Source organism: Cimex lectularius, unplaced genomic scaffold (assembly GCF_000648675.2).
Source record: "Cimex lectularius strain Harlan isolate CLEC.00 unplaced genomic scaffold, Clec_2.1 scaffold30, whole genome shotgun sequence".
In the NCBI taxonomy this organism is placed as follows: Eukaryota; Metazoa; Arthropoda; class Insecta; order Hemiptera; family Cimicidae; genus Cimex; species Cimex lectularius.
This window is the reverse complement of record NW_019392730.1, coordinates 1,280,304-1,297,119: the sequence shown is the minus strand read 5'-3', so window position 1 is coordinate 1,297,119 and position 16,816 is coordinate 1,280,304. Positions and strand designations below refer to the sequence as shown.

The window sequence follows — 16,816 nt, the reverse complement described above, 5'->3', positions numbered from 1 at the left end:
ATCAAAAAAAGGTAATGGTTACGGTATGGTGGGCTTCATTTGGTTTAATACACTACAGCTTCTTAAATCCTGGCGAAACCATCAATGCTGAATCATACTGTAACCAAATTAATACCATGCATCAGAAATTGGCAGTAATGAAGCCCTCTTTGGTCAATCGGAAAGGGCCCATTTTGTTGCATGACAACGCTCGACCACATGTGTCACGTGTAACGTCACAAAAATTATTGGAGCTTGGCTATGAAACTTTGCCTCACCCACCCTACTCTCCGGACCTCTCGCCTACTGACTACCATTTTTTTAGACACCTGGACCACTACTTAGAACACATAATATTCAAAAATCAAACGGAACTGGAAAATGCATTTATTGACTTTATCAATTCTAAAAATTCTGAATTCTACTCAGACGGAATTAATAAGTTACCAACACGTTGGGAGAAATGTATTGAGAGTATGGGAAATTATTTTGATTAAAGAACATTGCTTTAAAGTAACTAGTTTCTTTTTTTTTGTTTAATACCAAAATCCTGCATTATTTTCCGGACAACCCAATAGTAATGCATTACGAACCTACCAACGCTCTTAACTCTTTTTTACCATTTTTCTAATTTATCCATTTTTTTCTATTTTCTATCTATATAATTTCTTCTATCTCACAATTCCTCTTCTTTTATTTGAGTTTTTTCTCTGATTCCCCCACACTCTTTCTGTCTGCATGTATATTATACGTCATTCGGCCTCATATCATAATTTTCTTTGTATGTATCTCTGTATCATAATATCTCTGTTTCTCTGCCTCTATAAACTTTAAAAATCACGTTAAGTGTAAGGTCCAAGAGACCTAACTTTGCGTAACTAAATAAATTCATCAATCAATCAAGCAATTTAGCCTCTTTCTCGCTTGCTCTCTCTCTCACACAAAAACGTTCTCATTCATTCATTTTTCTGTTTCTTTTTTTGTTTGCCTCTCTTAACCAACTTCTCTATCATTTTGTACTAGTATCATTCTCTCCCTCTCTCTTTCGATTTCTTTCTCGCTATCAAAAAGACATTAATTTATGTTTACGTAAACACTTTATTTCGATTTTATTTCTTTTTTTTGAAGCTCATGTTTTTGTCTGTCTCTCCCTACCTATTTTTCCCATTATATATCACTTTCTTTTCCTGCTCTCTCCCTCCCTCTCTCTCTCTCTCTCTCTCTCTCTCTCTCTCTCTCTTTCTGCCTTGGAACCTCGCATTCTTTCATTTTTTCAGTTTCTATTTTTCTCTATCTTTCCATACCTCTCACTTTCTTTCTTCCTGTTTCTCATCCTCACCCTTCCTTTAGTTTTCATTCTGGTTAATTTTTTTGTTACTTTTTTCCAGAATACTCTGTTCCTCTGTTTCCTGTCTCTTAACAACATTTTCTCTACCTCTCTTACTCTCTTTCCTTTTGTATTCCCCTTATTTCTTTAAAGAGCAGATTAATTTATTTTTACGTAAACAATTTCTCCTATCTTTTACTTTCTTTTTGTGTAACTTTGTTTTTCTTTTGACCATCCCAATCTCTTTCTCCTTTTGTCCATCACATTCTGCTTGCCTGTCACTTAATATCATTATAAAAATAAAATACGAATTAGTGGTGCGGAGGTTAAAGTGTCAAATTCTCATGGAAATATTGACACTTTTTTTAAGTAGTAACCTTTTTTAAATCGTGAGATTTATTCCAGGCCCGGGGGTTTGATGAACCTATAGTTTGGCCTTTCTGGTCCACGAATCGTCGCTGTTTGATCTCCCAGGAGCCTTTCACACTTCTCAACACCTTCAGTGGTGAGTTCAGTGGCGTGGTGCCGGTTTCATTCATCATCTAGAATGCCTCACCACAATGTTTCATAATATGTTTTAGCATTCATACTTAGACAATATAAAATTGAAACCAGTCTCTGTAAAAACCAATTATTGTTACCAAAATAAAAACCTCACCCAACATTAAATGTCTATGGCAAAATAAAAAGTTTCTCCTTTCACGAATACTTTCGAAGGCAGTACTGTTTCGAGCGTTTGGCTAATTGACGCCACCTAGGTAAAGGAATGCGTACGCGATAAACTGTTGATGGATCCTTGAAATTTGTCGACGTCTGAGACCGCCGTCATGGAAGGAAGGTGTCACCAAGGATCAGGAAAAAAATCCGTTGAACTTTGACCTCACCTGAGCTTTCTTCGACGAAGACTAATACGGGCCATTTCCAGCCGAGGTGGCAAGAATTCAGACATGCCAACACCCTCCGCCTCCTGTACGGCTGCTTTATGTCCTTTGACCCCAGGCGATGTTTTCAAGATTCGGAGACCTTGCCTTTACCAGCCGCGTTAGCGGGATTTACGAGACGGATCGGGTGTCCCGAAAGAGGGACGATTCGCCCAAATTTGATTTGTGATTTCGAAACAGCTAACAACTACAGCTAGAAAAAAAAGAAGAATTTACAATTATTATATAACTCTTGCAACCAACAACAATAATGTTTTTAATAAGTAAATAATTTAAAGTACAACAAGAATAAACAAATTTCTATCTACGATACATGGCAGTCCTTGGACCGACTGTCAGAGCCAACACTACAAGAAGATTTATACACGACAACAATTTATTATTGTATTATGAAAGCCACGTTACAGTGAGTATTTCAAAACGAAGTACATCAGAGAAAAAAACTGAAGGTAAACCAATAACAAATTAGTTTTAAATGAGACATGAGCATATATTTCATTATTAAATCAACTGTTCTCATTAACTATAGCATAAATTCGCTATTAAATATTAATTGTGCTGAACGTCTGACTAAAATATACAAATCATTTACGATTGAGCACTACGGCCAAAAAGGTTTCAAGACTTTTTTTACAAACATTCTTGCAACATTTTCCAAAACGTACCACAAAATTTGATGTTTTAATGACTGAATTATTATAAAAACTAAAATGCTTTATCGCGTAAAAAGAAGCTCCCTGTAAATAAAACAGAGTCAGATCCGTAAATAATAAAAACCTCTGAGTGTGTGTGTGTGTGTGTGTGTGTGTGAGAGAGAGAGAGAGAGAGAGAGAGAGAGAGAGAGAGAGAGAGAGAGAGAGAGAGAATGAGAACAGAGGGAGGAGAGAAAATAAGAAAAAGAGAGAGATCAAGAGAAAGAGAAGAGAGATAAGACAAAAAGTATAAAAAGGGAAGAAAAACATATTTTGAAAAATTACATAATTATATTAAAAAAATGAAGAATCGAAGAGTGATACGACAGAAGTTAAGGGAGAGTTGGTGAACAAAATACATGCATATATAAAAATGGAGAGAGAAACTGTTACAGCAAAGAAGATAGTAGAAAAAAGATAGATGAGCGAAAGAGTGAGAGAGAGAGACAATGAGAAAAGAGAGAGGAGAGAGAAAATAAGAAAAAGGGAGAAAATGAGAAAAAGAGAGAGATCAAGAGAAAGACGAGAGATAAGACAAAAAGTATAAAAATGACATAATTATATAAAAAAATGAAGAATTGAAGAGTGATATGACAGAAGTTAAGGGAGAGTTGGTGAATAAAATACATGCATATATAAAGATGGAGAGAAACTGTCACAGCAAAGAAGATTGGAGAAATAAGATAGATGAGCGAAAGAGTGAGGGAGAGAGAAAAAGAATATAATGAGGTTTTATTTAATGTCGCAAAATTTAAGCAAATACTGACCACTTTTAAAGAAAGAAAGAAAGAGAGAGAGAGAGAGAGAGAGAGAGAGAGAGAGAGAGAGAGAGAGAGAGAGAGAGAGAGAGAGACAGACAGACAGACAGACAGAGAGAAAGGGAGAGAACTAGGAATAGAGATAGACGGTCAGACAGACTGACAGATATACAATAACCCTAAAATACATGCACAAAAAGGAAGAAAAACCTATTTGAAAAAATTACTTAAATTAGATGGAAAAATGTGGAAAACCAAAGAGTGATAGAGACAGAAATAAATGAAGAGTACGTGAATGAGAAATATATATATAGAAATAAATAGCGAGAAAAAGTGTTAGACATTCAGACATATAACGAAGTAAAAGAAAAACAGACAAATAGACAGATAATTGCATAGACAAGTAAATAGCAAAAAATAGAAAGGATAAAGGGGGGAGAGAAGAAGGTTGATATATAACAGCAAAAAATAATAAAATAATAGTTTAAAAATATATTTAAATTACTTAAAATGATTCTGCAAGATTGGACCATTGGCAAGATAACTCAGACCAGTTTTTGTATCTTTTTGCCCTAATAGTGCCAAGAAATATTTCATTAGATGCTGTGATCTCTTGTTAGTAAAATATGTTGCCATGTAGAAATAGTCAATTACAATCAAGATTAAGAACTGTAATTATGTCGTTTATTATGTTTTTTATTGTGTTAATCAAACAATCCAATTTAAGAGAACGAATGTTAGTTTGACAGATAAATCCTACGAAAAACGAAGATCGGAGATGATCTACAAGCGTATCTCAAGTATAACAAAATTATAGCTTGTAACTTAAAAAATTTGCCTGTCGTACTGAGTCGATCATAACCTGATCGTTTTCTATCAACCAGATCCAGCATAATGTTGCTGTGTTTATCTATCAGAGGCAATTTAACAAACAGTTAATGGCATAATGCATAGTAGACAAAGACAGCAAGAATAGTTGGACCTGGTTGATCGACATGACCAAACTATTACTTTTATTTTTTACCGTCCTTTATCGTACGTTTCTCTAAGCTAGATGATGAGTATCTCAATATTTGTTAGTTTCTTTGAAAATTATTTTGAATAGAGAGTGATTATGTACTTCACGTATGCCATCCGATTGTAGCGTGGATACCGAAACGGCCACGGAGGCGTTCTTTTTGTGAAGGATTATAAATTGGGCACAGATCTATTTTTGTAGGTTGTTATTTTTAAACCGGCCAGGAGGAGAATGAGCCGCTTTTTACGGTCTCGGTGAAACTTGTAGCTTTCCCCTCGCCACTTCGGCAGGTTTGACATTCATTGTAGCGCGCGTTGCACAACGGGCGACACATGGCGTTTTCTCGGCAGTCTGGACCTTTGACGCGTAGAAAGGGAATGCCGCGGAGTCGGGCCCGTCTTGCCCTTTAGTGGTCCGGAAAGAGATTTTAGTCGGATTATCGGATTATCACCTGCAGAAATCGCAGTTGGCGCCGATTATGAGAAACCAGTAGGCGACCTTGCCGATCGCGCAACAACGTCGGCCTCGTCTTTCATCGATCCCCCATCCACGGTTATCCCTTTCTATTGATCGTATGAATGTGAACATCTCTTTTTTTTATATAAATATTCTTTTTTTAAAAAGTAAAAAGCCTATATTTTTGATCTAAATAAAACATTAAAATTAATTAGTCAATATAAGATGTGGAAAAAAATTCGGAACGAACATCAAAAACCCAAGACTGGTAAAATTGTTTGGAAGGATTAAACGTAGGAAAAAGTATAATATAGAGACGAAATAAAAAAACGTGAGTAGGAATTAAATATGTCCCAAAGGGTTAAATGTTAACAGGTGTCACTCTCTTGTGACCAATATTGGTCTATTCTGCTATCTCCATTATTGTCTACTGCTTAACTTTTTTTGCCGGATCCCAAAGTATGCTTCATATTCCTTTTCCTTTCTTAGGAATAAGAATTTCAGTCTTTATGCCTTCGCATATACAGAAGACATCCGCTGTTTCTTTTTCTCCTCTCAATATCTACACAGGCCTCAGCTACTCCGAGTCTTTAGAGTCTGCAGTACGAATCAGCAGTCCTACTATCATTAGGTCAGGTTAGTTCTGCTGTTAGTTTCTGCTATGGTCTTTTAATGATCATTTGTCATGCTTCTGATCTGGGATACAATCCCGTTGAACCAAGGACTTATTGTCCTATTGTCCAATGTATGTTTTCGGGAATTTGGTATGCTGCAAGAGGGCTATTAGATGTCCTCATCGAACTTCCCCTGATCAATTTATCGGACTCCTCTTGTTTCTTTGCACTGGGTACTCTGGTACCCGAACAAGGGTAATTTTGTTGCTGTCCCATTATTTGGCATGAGGTTCCCGAGAATTCTTCGTCATAAGACAAGAGGATCTTTAACGTCCGCCTATTCGGCCTTATCGGACGTTTTGATTCTCAAGATGAGAGCTGACGCACCTCTGCATATGACGGAATGGTGTTACCGCCGCAGCATTGGTGTAGAGCCCCTAAGGGCCAAGACAACCTCGCTCTCCGCTTGTCCACTCCGAATGGTAGGGCGCGCATTGTGCATCGGGTCGTATGCCGCACGCAAAGGGCTAACAAGCCGAAATACATCAGCCTGTTCTCCCGCGTACTCCCTAGATAGAGAAGGCGTCTCTATCTCCCAGAGTATTGGGGCTGCCCCAGCGTAGAAACTTCCGGGAACGCCCCGGCCTCGGTTTTATTTAAAATGGAATTGCTAATCACACCCTAGATGAGCACGGCCTACGGTAAAATCTCTTATCGAGCTCAGCCTACACCTGCCATGCGCATTCGAGGGACGCCATAGGCTTAGCCTAGGTGGCCCGATCCTTCCTTCCCCAAGGGTACCACGCCGGTCATACGCACAACAATGCAAAGCATACTCGAGTCAGAGCAACCGATTCACTACCCGTTTTCGTCCGCTTACTCACGCATTCGAGGAACTATTCAGCATAATCATCGCGTCCTCAACGCTTACACGCTGTCGTCCGGTCGCAACGTCTCCCTTGAAGCCGGGAGTAATAACGCTGGTCATTCGCAAGCTTCAGGAAGGTCACAAATAGAAGACAGCCTCTGTCTAAGTTCCCGCCAGGGGCGTCACCACAAGCCACCACGAATCCGTTCCCAATGTGACTCGGGCCGGATTTGGAACAGTTTTGTCACCCCGTGGTACAGATGGCCATACAACCCTCCCCCGTCCATGCAGACAGGATCTGGTACCCTAACCCTCGTGTGCCTCTGATAAGGCACCCGCCGCCCATGCCGACCCGAGGCCGACACGAGTACAGCTTTTGCTTTAGAGAGGTTGCCACGCCCTCAGGGCTGCATCATGATTTTGCGCCCGGACACCCCCCTTGCAACCAAGAGTTGGGAGGGGTCACATGATAGAATGAAGGAACCCGGATTGAGAAAAGGGCCGTGGATGAGAACTCGAGGTGAGCCGTTTCGGGGTCTCGAGCCTCAAACCACACTATACCACCCGTCGTCGCCGTAGTTCAACACATAGTGGGCTACGACTCCCAGGGTGGGTCTATTATCTGACAGAGACTTGATGCAATCCCAAACGCTCTGGGCTTTACTACCAACGAGACAGTTGCCTTTAGTGTGGTCGGTCAGTCCGAGCAGATGGCTGCTTTTTTCGTAAATCCCAATTTGTTGATCTCCTGGGTACAGTGCTCAATAGCCAATAGTACTAACACGTCGTTAAGGTATGTCCTTAAAACAAAATGATATATTGGAAGGTACTAAGCAATGTTCTTTACAAGGTTGGATAATCAGATAAAAAAGTTCATGGAGATTCAGTATGAACGCGCACAAAAATATAATGGTTGTAGCACCTAAACAAATAATGGAACAAAGTAAGTGGCAGCAAAGGTTATCAAAAGAACTCAGAAAAACAGTTTAAAATTTTTAAAAAAATAGGACAAATTAGAGATGACACGTCACATGAAAACGTGCAAAAAAATTAATTATATTTCTAACCATAGGTATGAGAAGAAGAAGGACTCAGCAAAATAGTTTGAATGGAAAACCGAACAGAAAAAAAGATAGCATGTAAAAGTTACGACAAATAATAAATGGAAACAAGCAAAAGCATTTTACATTTCTTATTAGCATAACATTCGTGCCTACCAGGCAATTATATAGCAATAATAATTGCATGATAGAATTCGATTTTTTTCTAACTCTCCTAAGGAATTCAAAATATCTGAATAAGACTTATTGGTACTTTTAAATTTCTCAGTAATTTAAAAAAGAAAAGTAATTCAAGTTCAGACTTTATAAATTATTTGCAACGTTAAGTTGCATTGTGCGGTCTCAGAGATCAATTGTTAAGAGTTTAATCTTTTTTTTTTTTTACTCTGAGTCAGAATTTCATAGCTGACTGTGGTTATAAAAATGTTAATGATCGTGTAATTGATATGTGAAGGCGTGAAATGACCTTAGTCGTGTTACAACGTCCAATTATAACTGTTTTTGTTCTTATCCATAGGATTTAAAAGTGTGAATTGGTATGAAGGGCTTTGAAAAATATTCGAACCGGCCGGCAGGTGCGCTAAGAGTGTCGTAAAACACTCGCGTCCAATTTGGTCTAGGTGTCAAAAAATTTTCCGTTCCCGTAAAGATCCTCTTCGAATAAAGACAGTCGTGAAAAGGCGAATCGACCGGAGATTCCAAGCCCACGACGGAGCTGTTGTGCAAGATTTCCACGTCCATTCAGGGCAAACAGCCTCGCTCTGAAATCGGGTTCGCCTACGTGCTGACAGCTTTTTGGAAGCAGCTTCTTTTCCCGTGTTTTGCCCTGAGGCGACCACATGCAGAAACGAGAACGCGTCACATCCTTAAGCATGCCCGATGATCCGACACTATGGACAGGTCTGAAAAGTAAAACGTCTAGTAAGCTAATTTGTTTATAAATATTCGACAGGTCCTCGAAAACCTTTGATCAATCGTTAAATATAAGACTAGCTAATAGTTAATCAAATTAGAAAAGGGATCCTTGGCATGAACAATTTAGCATCACAGGTGTAGATGTAGATATAATAAGTGTAATATACTGCGCCCTTTAAGAGTTATTGTATCCCCCGTTCTCTGCCTAAAGCACACCGGCGAGTCCTATTTCATCAAGGAAGTTGATCAATAGATCCAGTTTCAATGGTTGAATCTCTTCTAAGGTCACATTGTACATCCCAAAGCACTTCCTCCTTCGGACAAGTGTAGCACCGCAGTTTGTTAATAGATATGTTGGTGTCTCCTCTGCCTCTTTGCAAAATCTCCAAGTGGCGTGTTGGGTTATGCCAACCTTCTTCTGATGTCCATTTAGTTCGCAGTGTCCTGTTAAGAATCCTGTTAGGATTCCCAGTTTTTTCCTGTTTCCTTTAATTATCTCGTTCCTTCCAAAGTTTGTTAAGAGGTTTATGGATTGTTTGTGCCCAATGGGTGAATTCCATTGTTCCTTCATTTTCTTTTTGTCCTTCTGTCTGAGATACTCATTGATAGTGGGGTTCCTATGCCACAGAAGGGTTCGGGGTCCTATCAGCGGTGTAGCAGCTCCTTTCCTTGCAAGCAGGCCCCCTCTCTCGTTGTGTCCTGGTATCCAGCAGAGGCTGATTTTGTCCTTCGTACCTAATATGTTTAATTTGGTCTTGCAGTTCAACACCATCTTTGAACTAATGATATTTGAGCTTAGTGCTTTGATGGCTGCTATGGATGGCTATCTCACATGATATCTATGTTCTCGATTTGTACTCGTTAGTGAAGTTGAGTTGAGTACATCTTTCGATTGCGTGAATCTCCGCTTGGAATATAATGGTGTATTTTCCCATGGGTAATGATTTGGTTCCAGGACCGAATACTCCTGCCCCTGTACCTTTTTGTGTGCTAGATACATCTGTGTACCAAAAGATGGTGCCATTCTTAAAGGAGGTGTAGCATCTCAGATACGTTGGAAAGGAAAAAGGGCTCAGATAAAAAGTATTATCAATACTACGAGTGTCGAAAGACATATTTAAGGAAGGTGTAGTGTTTAAGAGATAAAGTTAGTTAAATGCAACTAAAGGGCGTCTCAAGTAGAGGACTGGGGATTAATGTTTTGTGATGCAGTAGTGCTTAATTATTAAGCTTAACTAAATCAGTTGGTTCCGAAGTTTCGAAACGTAAAGTCGTTTGTTTAATAAACTGGGTATTTTAACTGTGCTTTCCTCGGCTACTTTGAGTAATAACTACTTCAGTAGGTCCAGTCTAGCAAGAATATAATGAACATAACGCAACTTCACAACTGGACGTGTGTTGTGTCGTATATGGTTTTTGTGTTGGAGCTGTTCTACACTGCATACTTTGTTCCTTCAGGTCGTTGCTTGTTTTGATCCATGGCCTACTATCCGTGTTCAAAGAAAAAATTAACAATTAAGCAGCGTGCAGTATTTGGGCTTTTTCAGATCAATATGGTGTACCTTGGCCATACACGTTTCAGGCCTGTAAATCTTACCAAGGTCGACCAAAATTATTGGAAACGCGTAACTACAGGTTCATCACAGCGTCTAAACAGACAGACAATTTGGCATCAGTTTAAATTGACTTGCTAAGCTTGCAGTAAATAGAGTTTGGAATGATATGTTCACCCAGGACTGTACAGCTTTCAGCAAAGTTCAAAGTTTGTAACAGCGTCTGTCGGTCCATCTTATCTGCTTGTCAGATGTGGGGTTCCAAAGATACGAGGTGATAGAAAAGATTCAAAGCTCTGCTCTCTTCCGGACCCTACACCTTCACATATATTGTTGTTAGAGACTAGGTTTGACCTGTTATTTATTTTTACCTTGAAACTCAACTTATCATTTGTTTACAAACAGATGCCCATGGAATCTTCGCCTCTACCCAAAATTACAGCTACTGCCTGATGAACACGAATTGTTATTGGTTTTCCAAATGGAACAAGTTGGCACATGAATACGGTTGTCCTTTAACGTTTACGAACGAAAAATAAATGACTGGCCAGGATTATCTGAAATCCTTCTAACCAGAATTAGAGAAATCCTATGGAAAGCCTCATTATCCACTCGTTTCCTCCTTTATAAGAGATTTGGACCATTCATCTTGTCTCTTCAATCCATTAAGTGAGCAAACAAACCTTTTAAGTCTCTGCGAGATGCGATGGTTCTTAAAAATGCGTTGCGAGCAAGTATACCTCGATTTTGTACCCTGTAAATCTAATGCTAATTAATGCTCCTTATGCAACTCAAAACTAAAGGAAGACGTTTTTCACTTTGTGGCTGTGTGATCGATTTTGTCAGAATATCGCCTTCTGCGTCTGAGTATTCCTAGCCGTTCCCAAGTTGAATACGTCCAGACCTGGAAAAAAATAAGGATAAAGGAAATAGTAAAGCCTTGCAAATAGGTACCAACTGATTCAGGAGTTCAATTGGTGAGAACTTTTCAAATAAATAAACAAACAAAAAAAATGAAAATGTATAATGTATGATTATTCACTAATTTCGTGGTCCGCTTGACCAATTAATACATTACAATTAATTAAGGTTTTTAGTTGAGATAAAAAATCAATGGCACGAGCGGGATTTGAACCCATGATCTTCGGCTCGATACGCCGCTGCTCTACCACTTGAGCTATCGTGACCTCGATCCACTCGGACTCAACTAAAAACCTTAATTAATTGAAAGATATTAATTGGTCAAGCGGACCACGAAATTAGTGAATTTAATGATTTAAAATGAAGTATACTTAACTAAAGCTCTCCGTGGCCATTTCATTAGTCGTCGAGAATCCAATCCGATTACACGACATTTGAAAAATGGCAAAAAGGAGGGAAAACTCAAAAGGTGGGGTTGAGATGGGAAGTTGGTGTCCGAGTGGATCGAGGTCAGGATAGCTCAAGTGGTAGAGCAGCGGCGTATCAAGCCCAAGATCGTGGGTTCGAATCCCGCTCGTGACACTGACTTTTTTATCTCAACTAAAAACCTTAATTATTTGTAATGTATGTTTATATATAAAATGAATACTAATAAGCAGTATTAAGAGGTAATTTTCATTACAAACGTATTGCTATTCAAGTCGTATTGTACTTTTTTATATTTCTGTATTGTATAAAATCTAAATAAAGTATTTTTTTAAATTGACTAACAAATCGAATAGTTCGGAGTTTTCCGATATCGTCCCAAGTATTAGTACCAACGTGGTGGCGTTAAGCAACTGTCTAAAAGATTTTATTTTATATCTAAATTACACGTTAAATTCACTAATTTCGTGGCCCGCTTGGCCAATTAATACATTACAATTAATTAAGGTTTTTAGTTGAGATGAAAAAAAGTTAATGACACGAGCGGGATTCGAACCCACGATCTTCGGCTAGATACGCCGCTGCTCTACCACTTCAGCTATCGTGACTTCGATCCTCTCGGAGACCAACTTCCCATCTCAACCCAACCTTTTAAATTTTCCCTCCTTTTTGCCATTTGTCAAATGTCGTGTAATCGGATTGGATTCTCGACGACAATTGAAATGGCCACGGAGAGCTTTAGTGAAGTGTACTTCATTTAATTCATTAATTTCGTGGTCCGCTTGGCCAATTAATACATTACAATTATTTATGGTTTTTAGTTATGAAAAAAAGTTAATGGCACGAGCGGGATGAAATGGCAAAAAGGAGGGAAAACTCATAAAGTGGGGTTGAGATGGGGAGTTGATGTCCGAGTGGATCGAGGACACGATAGCTCAAGTGGTAGAGCAGCGGCGTATTAAGCCGAAAGTCGTACCCGAGGGTACCATAGTCAAGAGATTAAGACCAATGTTCAATTCCTTTTTTACAATAGTATTTACTAATGATTTCGAGGGTAATGCCGAGATTCGAACACAAAACATTACATGCGGTTAATAAAAAGTAAATAAATTTAAATAAGTTTTTGTTAAACGTTTATGATCCTTATCATTAAACCGTTATAACATTGTTTTTGTTATATTATTTGAATAATATTTACTTGGAAATTTCAAGGGAAATATGCGCGTGTTACTTCAGGTTCCTCAGAGGCGATAATCTTGCTTGAATCACGGTAAGCACTCAAGTTAAAGTGACTCGGGAAATTTAAATGGGCATAAACCTATTGACCGGTATGGTTCTCGACGGTGCCAAGGTAATTGGGCGCCCGTTGCCACTTCGAGCCCCGAGAAGTGTTAAAAGCCCCCCCATCGTAAAGATATCAATAAAATCATGCTAACGGGTTGATTGACCCCCCTCCGGGTCAGAACAAATAGTTGACGAACCGATCGTTCAGACAATTATCCAATACGAATACTCAAATGTTGGCCAAGTACCAATTTGGCAGGGAGATTTGACTGTTCCATTGACTGTGTATAGAAGGCGTGCTGCTGAATACGCAATGGGCCGCCTAACAATGTCCCCGACCTGTGGCTATCGGTGACGCCTCTCTCGCAAGGGAGGACATGTTTTGAAATTAAAACAGACAATCAATCAGATACCGACGACTCTTTCCGAGACGATAAAAACCATCATTTCCTTTCCAATGTTTCATTTTCTATTGGCTCATTTGTACCATAATGAGCATATCAAGTTTACAAAGCTGATAATCTAAAATCAAGAATCTTGAAAATGAAAATTTACATATTGAAGCAGATGAAAAATTGTCTTTCAAATATGATTAAAATCTGCCCAGGTTGATTAATGAACAACTGTCAATTAAGCCTGCAATACTTAGGGCCCAAATATACTGATGTCCATAAAGAAAAAAAATTTAACATGTTTAACAAGTGAACATAAATTGTTGGTGAGAGAGAGAGTGGGAGAGAGAGAGAGAGAGAGAGAGAGACAAGGGGGAGGGGGAGGGGGAGAAAGAGAGAGAGAGAGAGAGAGAGAGAGAGAGAGAGAGAGAGAGAGAGAGAGAGAGTGAGAGGAAGAGAAAGATAGAGATTTAACAAAACATAAAGAAGAATACAGAAAGTGACATGACAGACATAAACAAAACATGACAAAAATAAGAGCGAATGGGTAAACGTTAAAATGGGCGTACCAATTATTTTCTGTTTATTTCATTTTTATTACTGTGTGTGTGTGTGTGTGTGTGTGTGTGTGTGTGTGTGTGTGTGTGTGTGTGTGTGTGTGTGTGTGTGTGTGTGTGTGTGTGTGTGTGTGTGGATTAGTGGTTAGTCGACGATTATTCGTAGATCGTGTGATGCGGTCTGGCGTGACGAAGGTTTTAGAAAAAACATGTTCTTTATTGTGCCAACGTTTCGATCTTTATTGAGATCATCTTCAGGGCCTAGGATTTTTAAACATGGTTTACATTTAACAAATACATTTTTCCACATCCTACATGTATTTGTACAATTTAAACAACGTTTATAAATCCCAGGTCCTGAAGATGATCACAATAAAGATCGAAACGTTGGCACGATAAAGAAAATGTTTTTCTAAACTTACGATTTTTCCTTCTTGAACGTGGGATAATAGGACATCTCAAAAAAACCACAACCAGCTTTTATCCACAACGTTTAGGATTTATTTTAATCCTTCCTCAACGTTATGGTTAACGCAATGGTTAAAACAGTGGTCGTCAGTCATTAATATTTTATAACAGTTTATTTTAAAGAAGAACCTATGTGGTACATATTTAAGTCTTTCAGACTCCGAACAAGTAGAAGAAGTAAACCGCGTAAACCAGCGACAATATACGGATCCAGAAAAGTGATAAAGTTCGTTGATAAATAAAATAAACAATCGGACATTCAAGAAAGCGAACCGTCTCCTCGGGACAAACTCACAAGCAGATAACAAATGTGGACTGAGAGAAAGAGAGAGAGAGAGAGAGAGAGAGAGAGAGTGAGAGAGAGAGAGAGAGCGAGTGAGTGAAAGAGAAAAGGATGGAGAGAATAAGATAGAAAAGAGACGGGAGAAAAAAGTGGATAGGAACAAGATACCGAGAAGGAAAATGTGAGTAAGAAGGAGGGAGAGAGAGAGAGAGAGAGAGAGAGAGAGAGAGAGAGAGAGAAAATAGAAAGAGAGGGAAGGAGGAGAAGAAGGTAAGATAGATGGAGAGAATAAGAGAGAGATGAGACAGGGAGAAAAAAGTAGATAGAAACAAGATACGGAGAAGGGAAATGTGAGTAAGAAGGAGAAAAAAAGAAAGAGAGGAAGGAAGGGGTAAAAAGTATGATAGATAAAGAGAATAAGAGAAAGATGAGGGAGAGAAAAAAAGATAGAAACAAGAGAGAGAGAGAGAGAGAGAGAGAGAGAGATAGATAGATAGATAGAGAGAGAGAGAGAGAGAGAGAGAGAGAGAGATAGGGGGAGAGAGAGAGAGATTTAGCTTAATATAAAGAAGAGTATAGAAAGTGGCAACATGAAAAAAATAAGGAAAAATGTGTAAACGTAAAATGGATGTACCAATTATACCAATATGTATGTATATATTATATATGTATGTATATGTATTATATATAGAATATATATATTCAATTTATTATACACTTTTTTTTAAATGAAATAAATAAATTAATGTATGCTAAAATGAATGATTGTACGTACGAACAACCGTCAATTAAGCCTGCAATATTTAAGGTCAAAATCAACTGATGTCCATTAAGAAAAAAGAGAGAGAAGGAGAGAGAGTGAGAGAGAGAGAGAGAGAGAGAGAGAAAGAGAGAGTGAGAGAGAAGGACAGGCTCCAGCGCGATTCTGGTTACGTGTTTCGTAAGTTTCGCCTATCCGGAGAAGTGTTCTGGTACGTTTCATTCCTAAAATAAAACTGACCGCATTTAAACCGTTTCCAAACGGGCGATCTAAATCAATGTGTGATACTTGTTTGGCTTCGTCAGAGTCGAATCTGAACAGTGGGATGGTTGAAAATCCACGAAACAGGAACTTCGTAGTCATCTAAACTAACTGTTCTAAACTATCTCATTTTAAAAAAATTCATCTGTCGTTTCTTTAACACTCGAATTTCTACAGTTTGACAAGTCGAGTTGGAGTTATTCGCCATTAATTGAAGGAATTAGGACGAAGGTCCTCTTAATATGTTAGCCTCGAAGGAATTGCATAACTTAGACCCTCTTCTTTGTAAATTACGCCGACCCGGGTATAAATCCGCGTTAAATTTACACACCATATAATTCAAAAAGTAATTAGCTTGATTTTAATAAGAAAACATGTCGTCAAACGCGAAAAACAATTAAAGGAAAACCTAGTTTATAGCATAACTGTTCTGCTCGTTGTACGTTAATATTTCATTAATCCAGCTCCAATTAGTTTTACTAAAAAGAGGCAAACTTTAATTACCAGACATTAACAATATTTAATTTAAATAGGAGTTGATATCAGCCTTCGATATTTTAATTGTCAATTAAAACCTGGAGAATAAGGCCAATTTGAAAGAAAAAGATAGATAAAGGTTTCGCATAATAGTTCACCTTCATCAGGATTTTGAAAACATTATTTTCATATTTGAATTAATCAATTCATAATATTAGTTCTGGAAGGCTTGATTGACTGATGTTTTGACCAATTTGGCCATTTTCTTTAAAAACTTGACCATTTTTCCCAAATAACAAAAATGTTTGCTTTGTGAAGTTTTTTAAAGGTTTTACCTGATTTTATTGTTTTAGTATTTATAACGCACTTTTTTTAAAACGTCTCAGGGCAATAGTGGGGTTCATTTTATTTTTTATTTGACGCTTGCCCAAAATATTTATTCCCCATACCAAATTATTTGTTTCTGGAGTCTGTATGAGTTTTTCTGGGCTTCTTTTCTTGTCATTGGCCCGGTCTGTGATGGAGAGCTAGCCAATTTGTTGGAAATATTTCAGTTATCACTTTTAAAAATAATCAAAACCTATAAAGACGATAGTAATCATTTATGTATTTTTTATTATTTAATTAAATCTATAAAATTAATGAATAATTATCATCAGTAGTGGTCTTGGTAACAATTATTTTCTCTTGAAAGTATGTTATGTATTATCGTAGGTTATTTAAGATAGTCTACAAACCACATATATAATTAAATTCAATAAACTTCATTAAATAAATATCGGCATGGTACTTTACTGCTTTAATC

At 38.0% G+C, this 16,816-nt stretch overlaps 1 protein-coding gene and 1 long non-coding RNA gene across 4 annotated transcripts in view; one reads left to right on the top strand and one right to left on the bottom strand.

The window, feature by feature from the left end:
- LOC112126875 overlaps positions 1 to 11,174 on the bottom strand; it is a 28,358-nt gene extending 17,184 nt beyond the window's left edge. Inside the window, exons 1-2 of the long non-coding RNA XR_002910276.1 lie at positions 10,866 to 11,174; positions 2,191 to 2,440 (exon numbers count right to left, since the gene is read on the bottom strand). This is a non-coding gene — a long non-coding RNA (uncharacterized LOC112126875). The remainder of the gene's footprint in view (positions 1 to 2,190; positions 2,441 to 10,865) is intronic.
- The window catches only part of LOC106662463 (integrin alpha-PS2), a 198,029-nt gene that overhangs the window by 50,058 nt on the left and 131,155 nt on the right, over positions 1 to 16,816 (top strand). The gene's annotated exons all lie outside the window — the stretch shown is intronic.